Source organism: Vigna radiata, chromosome 6 (assembly GCF_000741045.1).
Source record: "Vigna radiata var. radiata cultivar VC1973A chromosome 6, Vradiata_ver6, whole genome shotgun sequence".
NCBI lineage: Eukaryota > Viridiplantae > Streptophyta > Magnoliopsida > Fabales > Fabaceae > Vigna > Vigna radiata.
Genome location: NC_028356.1, coordinates 23,841,601 through 23,852,539, shown reverse-complemented (window position 1 = coordinate 23,852,539; position 10,939 = coordinate 23,841,601).

The window sequence follows — 10,939 nt, the reverse complement described above, 5'->3', positions numbered from 1 at the left end:
CAAGACAAAAGTAACCATGCAAGATGTAGTGAATCAATTGGCTAAAAGAAACTATGAATGAATGGAGTTGTTGGGGTTTACAATTCCATCTTATCTACCCTCTTATATCTACTTTTCTTATCTAATTCGCTTATTTATCATATTGTCATGCAAAGTTTCTTGGTCTACCCTTAACCCAATTCCTTGGCGAAAAGAGCTTATTATTAATTACCGACTTGCTATTCCTAGCCTCCCCTAGTAACTAATAATGCGTGATAAACAGAAGCAAAATACAATTGATCGTCCTACCTGTTACCAATAAGGAGTATTGGTAAAACCTGAAGATATGTTTTGATGATGCTGCAACTTATAGATTTTGGATGTAGTAGGAAAATATTTAAAAAGCAACTTGTAGATTTTGAATGTAGTAGGAAAATGTTAAACATTGTAATTTTTACTAGTATTATCGATTATGGTTAAGCTATAATCGATTATCACATGTTTTTGTACTAGAATAATCGATTATCATGAAGCAATAATCGATTATCACAAGTCATACTTGAATAATCGATTATCACTTCATATAATCGATTATCACTTTTTGAAAACTCTGTAACGGACTTGAATAATCGATTATCACTTACAATAATCGATTATTCATGGCAGTTGGGAGCTGACCTTTGGCATTCAGTGTACTTGGCTATATATGTGGTTTTGGAGAACTCAGAACTGAACGTTTTTTGAACTGAGAAAGCTGAGAACACTGTGTCAGAGGAACGTTCTTAGAGAGCTTTTTTTTCATTGTTCCCTTGCTTGGTCTTGTGAAAGGAGAGGCTCGCGTATCGTGTGTCGATAGTCGGAGCAGACTCTCTTCAAGTTAGTGAGGTACTCTGCCTAGTCTTGTGAAAGGAGAAGCTCACGAATCGTTGGTCGATTGCCGAAGCGGTTCTCTTCAAGTTGGTAGAGTGGTTCTTTTCGTTCTTTTCCTGTTCATTTGATTGTAATCTGTTAAACCATTTTTTAGTGGAACTGTTAATCACTGTTTGTAGTGATTAACGACTGGACGTAGATTCTGTTGAATCGAACCAGTATAAAAATACTCGTGTGATTTTTCTATTCCCTACACTCATTTTATTTAACGCGTACCAACTGTTTGATTAATTTTCCGAAAGAAAATTATTTTTGCTAAAAGGACTAAATTAATTTTAATTGTGATCGAACACGCTTTCCGCTCTCTGTGTTTTAATTCCGCTGCATTTTACTCTTCGAAAATTACCCCCTTCGATATCATCAATTGGTATCAGAGCTTGCTTTGATAGTTTTTAAAAATATTTGCGAAAATGGCCGGTCACAATCAAAACCATGTATATGCTGAGGGTGCTTCCATTAACAGACCTCCATTGTTTACTAGTGATAACTATGCTTTTTGGAAAGTGAGAATGGATATTTTCATGGGGTCTGTTGATAGAGGCATCTGGGAAGCTGTACAAAATGGTCCTTATATTCCAAAAATTACATTGATGGTGTAGAAGTAGAAAAATCATATTTTGATTGCACTGATGAGGAAAATAGAAGAGCCCAATTTGATTTTAAGGCTAGAAATATAATTTTATCTGCACTAACCCCTAATGAATTCTTCAAAGTTTCTGTTTATAAAAGTGCACAGGAAATGCGGAAATTTTTAAGGCACAGTTATAATGAAGTTATAGATGTGGACAAGTTGACACCGTGTGATTTAAGCTCTACATCAAACTCCTCAAGCTTAAGCGATTTTAATGAGGAAGAAAATATATGCTTAATGGCAAATAGTGAAAGCAAAATCCTGAAGAAGAAGAAGGAGAACAATCAAGGCTCCGCATCAAGCTTCAAATGTTATGGATGTGGTGAAAGAGGCCATGTGAAAGCTGATTGTTCAAGCAACAAAAGAAAAGCAAAGAAATCTCACAAAAAGAAAAAGGCATACATTGCTTGGGAGGATACTGCATCAAGCACTTGTAGTTCAAGTGATTTTGCTGAAGAAGCAAACCTATGTTTGACGGTTGCTACTGATGACACTACAAGCCAAGTAAGTGGCTCTAGCCTTGGCACTAGTGAGTTTGATTTACAAAAAGCTTTTCTTGAATTGTTAAATGAATCTGAGAAATTAGATGCGGATCATAAAAAGCTTAAGAAAGAGCACAATGAATTGAAATTGAAATATGACAAATTGCTTGATAATGAAGTAGTTTTAAGAAACAAAATTAGTAATTTAGAAACAAAATTGTCTGATGCAAATGCTACTAGTGAACCTGTTGAATGCTTGTCATGCAAAAGTCATATGTTTGATATTGATATACTTGAAAACTTACTTGCAAAGGCAACCAAGAATATTTCACATGCTAAGACAAACTTTAATAAAGGCAATGTTAAAAATAGAAACATGCATCAAAATTATAAGTACAAAGTAAGAAAAACTCGTAGAGTTTGGGTTGAAAAAGGGACTTTTATTAAAAATAAAGTGAGTAATGTGTGTTGTTTTTACTGTATGAAGCATGGTCACACGTCAAACAAATGCAACATTAAACATTTTGAAGTTCCAAATGGAAAATATGCTTGGGTTCTTGTCATAAAGTAATATGTGTCTAACCTCAAGGACCCAAATAAGATTATGGGTACCAAAAACTCCATTGCTCTGTTTTGCAGAATAAGTTTTCAAAAGGAGAAGAGAATTTTTATGATGTTCTGATTTTGGAATTGATGCTCCAAGCCAGGAAGTAATTTCATCAAGTGATATCAAAAGCCTTGGTTCAAGTACCAAGTGGCTCAACTAAGTAGTATTTAAACTTTGTTGTTGCACTTTGATTTGCTTAATCTTCCATTATGAGATTACTGTTGAATACATTTCTGTTTGGGCAAATAATATGTACATCACTGTTTCATTATTTCTATGGTGTGTTCCTGTCTGCTTGCATAATGAAATTAATCTATTTGAGACATTTATGTGCTTAATTTTTTCTTCGTTATGATTAGTCATGTGCATTGTATTTTAGTGTTTTGTTGTTAATTGTCAAATTGAATATGTGTTTAACTGGCTCAGTATTCAATTGCATGAGTACTTTAAAGTTAGCCTTGGTATAATTTTTTATCAAGCATCAAAAGCAATGGAAAATTAATTTGAATGAGCTAGTTGATAGTTTCTATTGGCATTTTTGGATGATTAAGACATTTGATGATTAAATTGTCAATTATGTTTCAAAGTTGTTTTTGTGGAGATTTGTTATCAAGTTCAAATGCATACCACATAAGCTATGATAATACTCATTGAGAGCTTGGATACAGTAAATTAACTAATCAAATTTGCATAATTGTGCTGAAAATTATTTGGTTTAGAAGATTATTGAAAGATAAAATCTAAATAAGCTTTTGTGTTAAATTTTGGTGTGAAAATCACAAAGGAATAGTCTTTTAAAAGAAATTAGGCAAAACCGCAATTCCTTTTTGAGTTAATTTTTTTAATTTCTGGTTTACCACTGGTTAAATGTTGAAGATATTGTAATAATCTCATAGTGTCTTATTCAAGTTTTCTAAATTGTTTTTGAGACCAATTAGGTGTCCAGAAATTGTTTGATTCAAAAGAAACTTTTAAATCCTTCTAAAAGGCTGAAAGAACAGCACAAGCTTAAATCTGAAAACTGATACACCCAAATTTGACTATTTTTTTAAATGTCTCATAGCTTTTTGTTTGTCAATTTGCAGCTGTCTTATTTTACCTCAAATTTATAATTGCTTAGTCTAACAAATATTGTCTGAGAAGTTTTTTTCTTCTCTAGATTCTGAAACTTGAAAGAAAGATTTGTGAGTTTTAAGTTTCTTAAGAAAAGCCTGAANTAGTTGATAAAGTTGGGGGATAAAATTCTTTGGACCAAGATAAAAAATTTTATTGAATTAAATTTGATTACTGCATATTGTTTGAATTGTAGTATATGTTGTTTTGATATGCACAACTGAACTCATGAGATTGAGCAGATTGGGATATGAAAATACATGAATTATAGTTGTTGTTTGGGAAGTTATACATCATGCTGTCACCGATAGCTTTGAGTAAATTGTCCTAACAATAAAGTCTTCATGATAAACTTGGAGCAGCTGTGATGTGATTATATTCATTGAAGCTACTATTGTGTTCTTTGTACTTTATAAATTAGTAGCTGAATCATAAACATCTTAATTGTCTGATAAATGATTGGTGATTTCATGGGTAAATTGAGTATGCTAAAAGCTGAATTTGATTTACTAAGAATCATTGAAACTTGTGTGAAATTGCAAATACAAGTCTGAATTGACTTGTAAGCATATCTTCATTGTTTTGGACTGAACAGATCTTAAAATATTTTTCAATCTGTTTGTGAGTGCATAAGATTTTTTTGTTTGACATCTTATGACATGATCTTGTGATACCTGGTACCCATTTGAAAGAGAGATATATAAGGTTGTTAGAGATCTGGACATTTTATGAATGTTATATGAGTTTTAGGTTGAAAATTTGGCCCAAATCTCTATTTTTCAGAAATTAACGTCAATAATCGATTACCAAAGGGTCATAATCGATTATCTCGGCCTAAAAATTTAGATTTTCACAATTTTGAACACAAATAATCGATTATTTAAGGTAATAATCGATTATCAATGTAAAAAAAAAAATAAAAAAAAAAATTCTTTTTGGTTTGTTTTATCAAAAGGGATTATTACATTTAGGGGGAGTACTTTTAAAGGACTTAAATCCTTTTTAACTTACCTATTTTATGGGGAGTATAAAGTTTAGATGATTTTTTTAAAAAAAAGGGGTGAAGCTTTTGATTGAGAACTTTTGTGATAACTGGAGGATATGAGTCTTGCCCAGAAAGCTAACTTTGATCAAATTTATGAGTGGCAGCAAGCTCATGAAGATTAGATGGTTGATCAATTTCTTGACATTGATGTTCATCTAGGAAATATTGCAAATCACCTCAACCTTCAACCACCCGAGAGATTTCGAAGTCCTAAATTTTAGAATTAGGATTTTATGTTTGTGTGCTTTGTTGATTGGTTGTTATTCTTATCTCTATGTTATATTTCTGTCTTTTATGTTTCTCCTTATGGTGTCTATGTAATCCTTTCTTTTATGAATAACATGATNTCTTGTTTTATGCATACATTGTTTAATTGAGGGGGAGATCATATTTAGGGGGATATCATATTTAAGGGGAGATCATATTTAGGGGGAGCTTTTTAATTTAATCTTTTTGCTTATGATCAAAAAGGGGGAGAAGAATAATATAAGGGGAGAAATATTTTTTCAATTGTACAGATACTGCTAACTCTGTGGTTGTCTATTAGCTTATATGTGTTGCAGGTAAACCAGAGTTGCTTTTAAAAAGAGAATTTTTGATCATCATCAAAAAGGGGGAGATTGTTACCAATAAGGAGTATTGGTAAAACCTGAAGATATGTTTTGATGATGCTGCAACTTATAGATTTTGGATGTAGTAGGAAAATATTTAAAAAGCAACTTATAGATTTTGAATGTAGTAGGAAAATGTTAAACATTGTAATTTTTACTAGTATAATCGATTATGGTTAAGCTATAATCGATTATCACATGTTTTTGTACTAGAATAATCGATTATCATGAATCAATAATCGATTATCACAAGTCATACTTGAATAATCGATTATCACTTCATATAATCGATTATCACTTTTTGAAAACTCTGTAACGGACTTGAATAATCGATTATCACTTACAATAATCGATTATTCATGGCAGTTGGGAGCTGACCTTTGGCATTCAGTGTACTTGGCTATATTATGTGGTTTTGGAGAACTCAGAACTGAACGTTTTTTGAACTGAGAAAGCTGAGAACACTGTGTGTCAGAGGAACGTTCTTAGAGAGCTTTTTGTTCATTGTTCCCTTGCTTGGTCTTGTGAAAGGAGAGGCTCGCGTATCGTGTGTCGATAGTCGGAGCAGACTCTCTTCAAGTTAGCGAGGTACTCTGCCTAGTCTTGTGAAAGGAGAAGCTCACGAATCGTTGGTCGATTGCCAGAGCGGTTCTCTTCAAGTTGGTAGAGTGGTTCTTTTCGTTCTTTTCCTGTTCATTTGATTGTAATCTGTTAAACCATTTTTTAGTGGAATTGTTAATCAATATTTGTAGTGATTAACGACTGGACGTAGATTATGTTGAATCGAACCAGTATAAAAATACTCGTGTGATTTTTCTATTCCCTACACTCATTTTATTTGACGCATACCAACTGTTTGATTAATTTTCCGAAAGAAAATTATTTTTGCTAAAAGGACCAAATTAATTTTAATTGTGATCGAACACGCTTTCCGCTCTCTGTGTTTTAATTTCGCTGCGTTTTACTCTTCGAAAATTACCCCCTCCGATACCATCACTACCTTATTCCTAGGCAGTATTAGCATAATAAAGGAATTTCACCCAGTTCACGACATTATTGTACGTTCCCATATTAATAAAGACAAACAACATTTACCGAATGAGTTAAACGATAAAAGCATTAAGCAAAGGAAAGGAACCCAACAATTGATAAAGATAAGCATATGCAAGCATATAAAGAAGATAAGAATTTTGATATAAGAGAGTTTCAAAAGATTACATTGTTCCCCAACAACCTAGGGTTTAGTTCACCATAATCATGGCGAATCTAGATGAGATATAATGAAAGAATTGAAGAAATAACCCTAAACTTAGTAGATTGTAGCCTAAGCATCCAAGGAACCTCCTCCAAGGTGTGTGGAATAGCTCTGGACGTTTCTCTCTGCCAAAAGATTGAGTTTTGATTCGCACTGGGTCTCTTTATAGACCAAAAAGATAACAGAAAGATTACAGAATCTGAGCTAATAAAAATAGACAACCGCTCAGGCGCCTAAGTAAACCGCTCAATGGTTTCCCCTTTAGCAGTTGGACCGCTCAACGGTCTGTTTTACCGTTGAGTGGTTTGCCCCTAATCGTCCTGGACGCTCAGCGGTCCATTCTGACGCTCAACGGTCCCTTTGACTCTTCTTTTCATCCTCTTTCTTCATCTTTCACGAGTCTAAGTCCACCTTGATTTACTTCCTTCTTCAATTCTCATCAAATATAACCATTTCTAATAATGAAAAACATTATAACCAAATCACAGCATACCGAATAAAATACAACAAATAACCATAGTTTTGCAGAAAACACATATTACTGAACATATGTTAGTGGAGACCTAAGAAATCACACCATAGACAAGATAAGCGCACCATACACACATGGAACAAACAAAATAAGATAGGGGAAAAGTCACCAGTAAACATACCTTGCTTCAATTGATCTTTTGCTTGACTCTACAACACTTAAGCCTTCCCAATGACATATCCTAGACAGCTCAACCACTTAAGGACATGTATGGAAGTAAAAAAAAATCAGATTAGGGTTTCCGAAATTAACGTATTTAGCAATTATTTAACATGACTTACCAATTCAAGAACTCCACAACAACTACGGTTCCACTACCACACAACTAGGGTTCCAATAGGGGCACAACTCCGGTTCCACTCATGGAAAACGACAGCTACGATTCCAATGACGGAGGAGAACGGTAGCACAGACAAGAACGGTCTGCGAATGAGAAGAAGGCTCGACGACGGTGACAACACAAGAACGAGGTTCACAACACAAGAACGAGAATAAGGCTCGACGAAAGAGTAGAAGCTTCCACAATAATGGTTGTAGTGAGTGAGAATGACGGTTAATTTGAGTGAGAATGAGAGGGGTCGAGAAAGAGGCTATGGAGAAACAGGCTAGGGCTCGAGAAGGGGACAAAGTTGGCTCGAGGGAGTGAGTGAGAAAAGTGAGAGAAGAGTCTTCTAATCAGATTATATTATTAACTTTTATTTTTTTTATTTATTAACTTCATATCCGTATGAAAAATCAGCGGGTAAACATTTTTCCATTTACATACGGTCTTACATATGGACCTATCCTTCGCAAAGTTCCCGCCAACACGCGCCAATATTACTTGCCGATATTATATACAGATAATCCGTATATAACGTTTTCTGCACATTATATACGGATATTTCCGTATGTAAGGCTTTTCCCAGATCCGTATATAACATCCGTATATAATATCTCTATTATATACGAATCAAAATCCGTATATAGTAATCCGTATATAATTGCCATTTTTCCTCTAGTGTGTTCCGTTTTGTTGTCGCGTTGTGTGGTTGGTTGTTGTGATGTTTGAACATGTATGTATTGTTTGTTGTTGGTTGAATGCGTGTGAGGATAAATAGATTGTTGTGGGGTTGTTTCGTCATACCTAGTAAATTCAACTATGTCTCTTTTGGTCGTGTGATGCGAGAAAAATGATCTCTTTGGCCTTGTGTGCAAAAAGAGAGTGGTGTTCAAGTGTTGCACCCTCGTTGTATGGGGGGAATAATGTTTTACTTGGTTTTCGGCTCGTTGCTGAGTATAATACCCGATGCGTGATGTGCTGATGTTTTTACTCGTAAGTCCTTACGGAGTAGGGAAACAAGTCCTTTAGCTGCAAAGGCATGAAAACTCGAGCGAGCTTGTATAAGGAAGCTATAGGTGGTGTGATAGGGTACGAGGGATAGACCACGAGTGTTTGTGGTAATGTGTTTTTTGTGTGATGTTAATGTGCTTTATGGATTAAGGATGATAATCTGAATAGGGTGGATGGGTGCAATTATTGTGTATTATCTTATATTGTTTTCTATTAGCTCACATTTGCATGTTATGGTTGTGGTTTTTACCTGCGATGATCATTTTTATACGAGAATAGATGATGTTACAAATGATGTTGGTGCTATGTAGACTGAGGATACGCATGGGAAAATAGTATGAGAATTTTCAAAAATTTTTAAGAAAGTAAAAGAGTTTATGATTAGATATTTTTAACATTCTAGGTTGTAATTGAATTAATTATTATTTCCACACGGTTTTAACTATTTTCACAATAATGAAATAAAGTTTTTAATTTTTCACTATTACTTGATGGTATAGAAGTCGTTTTTTCTAAACTTAATTAAATACACGTGGGATCCTAAAATGGGATGTTACATTTTGGTATAAGAGGAAATTAAAAATCGACATACCAACTTGGTTGGGAGCATGTCATCACATGACTTAAAAATTGATGTTCTAGCTGGACTCAAAGAAGAACCATGCAACTTAGAGGGAGATGATTTCATTATCTATGCTTTCATTCAATCTGGTTGTGAATTAGTTTGTGATTGTTGTTGGATAAACTGATTACTCGTCTTATTTCACGGACTTGGGATTAAGTAGGAACTATTCTAAGTTTTTGTCCAACTAATTCTCCTCTTACTTTTAAATTCTAAGAATAGATCTAAAGCTCTAACTAATTATGTAGTCTTGATCTTATTGTAAGTGACTCATTCAAGCACTCACCGAGAGATCATATTGAAATTTGATGATCTTAAGCTCTAGGTTCCAAGAATGGACCTAGAGTTACATTTAAAGAGCACTTCCAAGACAATGAACAATTTACATAAGTATATAAACAAGAACATTAGCTGAGTTATGTAAGAGAATGACATGAAATCCACTCATAATATCCACTCCACTCAATCTATATAATATATACGACTATCAAGATTTTCATACAAAAATCTCAAAACCCAACTACTAATATACGTACTTATTAAATCTTTGTCGATATGATAACCCTGTTTAATGGTACTACAACTGATATGGTGCAAGTAGATGTGGTTTTTTATTGCATGGGGGAAAGGGTTAGAACCCTTGTAGGCCTAGGAATGCATTGTGCTTTATTTTATTTTTACTGCCGCGCTGTTTTATTTTTACTTGCTGTTTAATTGAATAAAAGCTAGTCAAGTTCAGTACATGGTGACTAAAGTTGTAGACTAGCTAAAACGGATAATATGGAAATTGTTGTCGATAGTACAACCAAGTATATCCTACCACCACGTGAATTGTAGGTTAGATATGGTAACTAATAGAAAGAGATACTAGGCGTGCTAATTGTGATTATGATTGCCAGATTTTGATCTTAAAAGGGAGAATCATAAAAGGGTAGAGTTGCACGACTTGTCCATATATATAATTAAAAAAAATTGGTTAGAATGATAATATTCAAAGTATTTTTGCCCAGAAACGTAAAAAAATCTATAATGTGATCAAACTGTTGTGATTTCTCTATGTGATGCTGTGCCCTCTCTGGGCATAATTCTATAATGTGGTACTGCGGTTTGCCTTGTATGTGTGTGTGGCCACCTTTTGCTTGATAACCTTATGAATATAGTTTGTTTCTTTTCTAATTGACGTGCTTGTATTGGTATTGGTGATTGTCGCTTGGTTCATATTACGTGATGAGGTCGTGGACTGTTGATGCTGTGTTCTTTCATTATGATTTTTTTTTTCCGCACGGAATTTTGGTTTGACCTTGTTTCGGCTGCATCACCAATTGTGGTTCATTGTTTCAAGCAAACACTTCTTTATAAGACGGTGCGCAATGCTACTCACTTGACATGGTAGAATGGTTTCTTACTGTTTCTACATGACTCTCTTTTCACCATGCTGCTACGCATTACCAATCGTGTTGTCCATGTTTCCTATAACATACTCTCTTGGATTAAAAACAATATTTTTATTGCTTTTCATGACTTTACAACAGAGGATTTTAACTGATACATCTCTGCTCAAGGACAAAGTGTTGAATATTGAAAACTAGTATGTTTTGACTTGCCAATTGGTTCCTTAACTCAGTGCTAATCTAATTATTGGTGTGATGGAAAAGATTTTCAAATTGCACCTCCATTGTTTTTCCCAAAACAGCTTGTTTGGTGCTAATTTATGTTTATGCTGACTGAACCACATGAGGTCAATTACTGACCTATAATTGGTACATGCACGGTGAATATACATATATATATATATATAT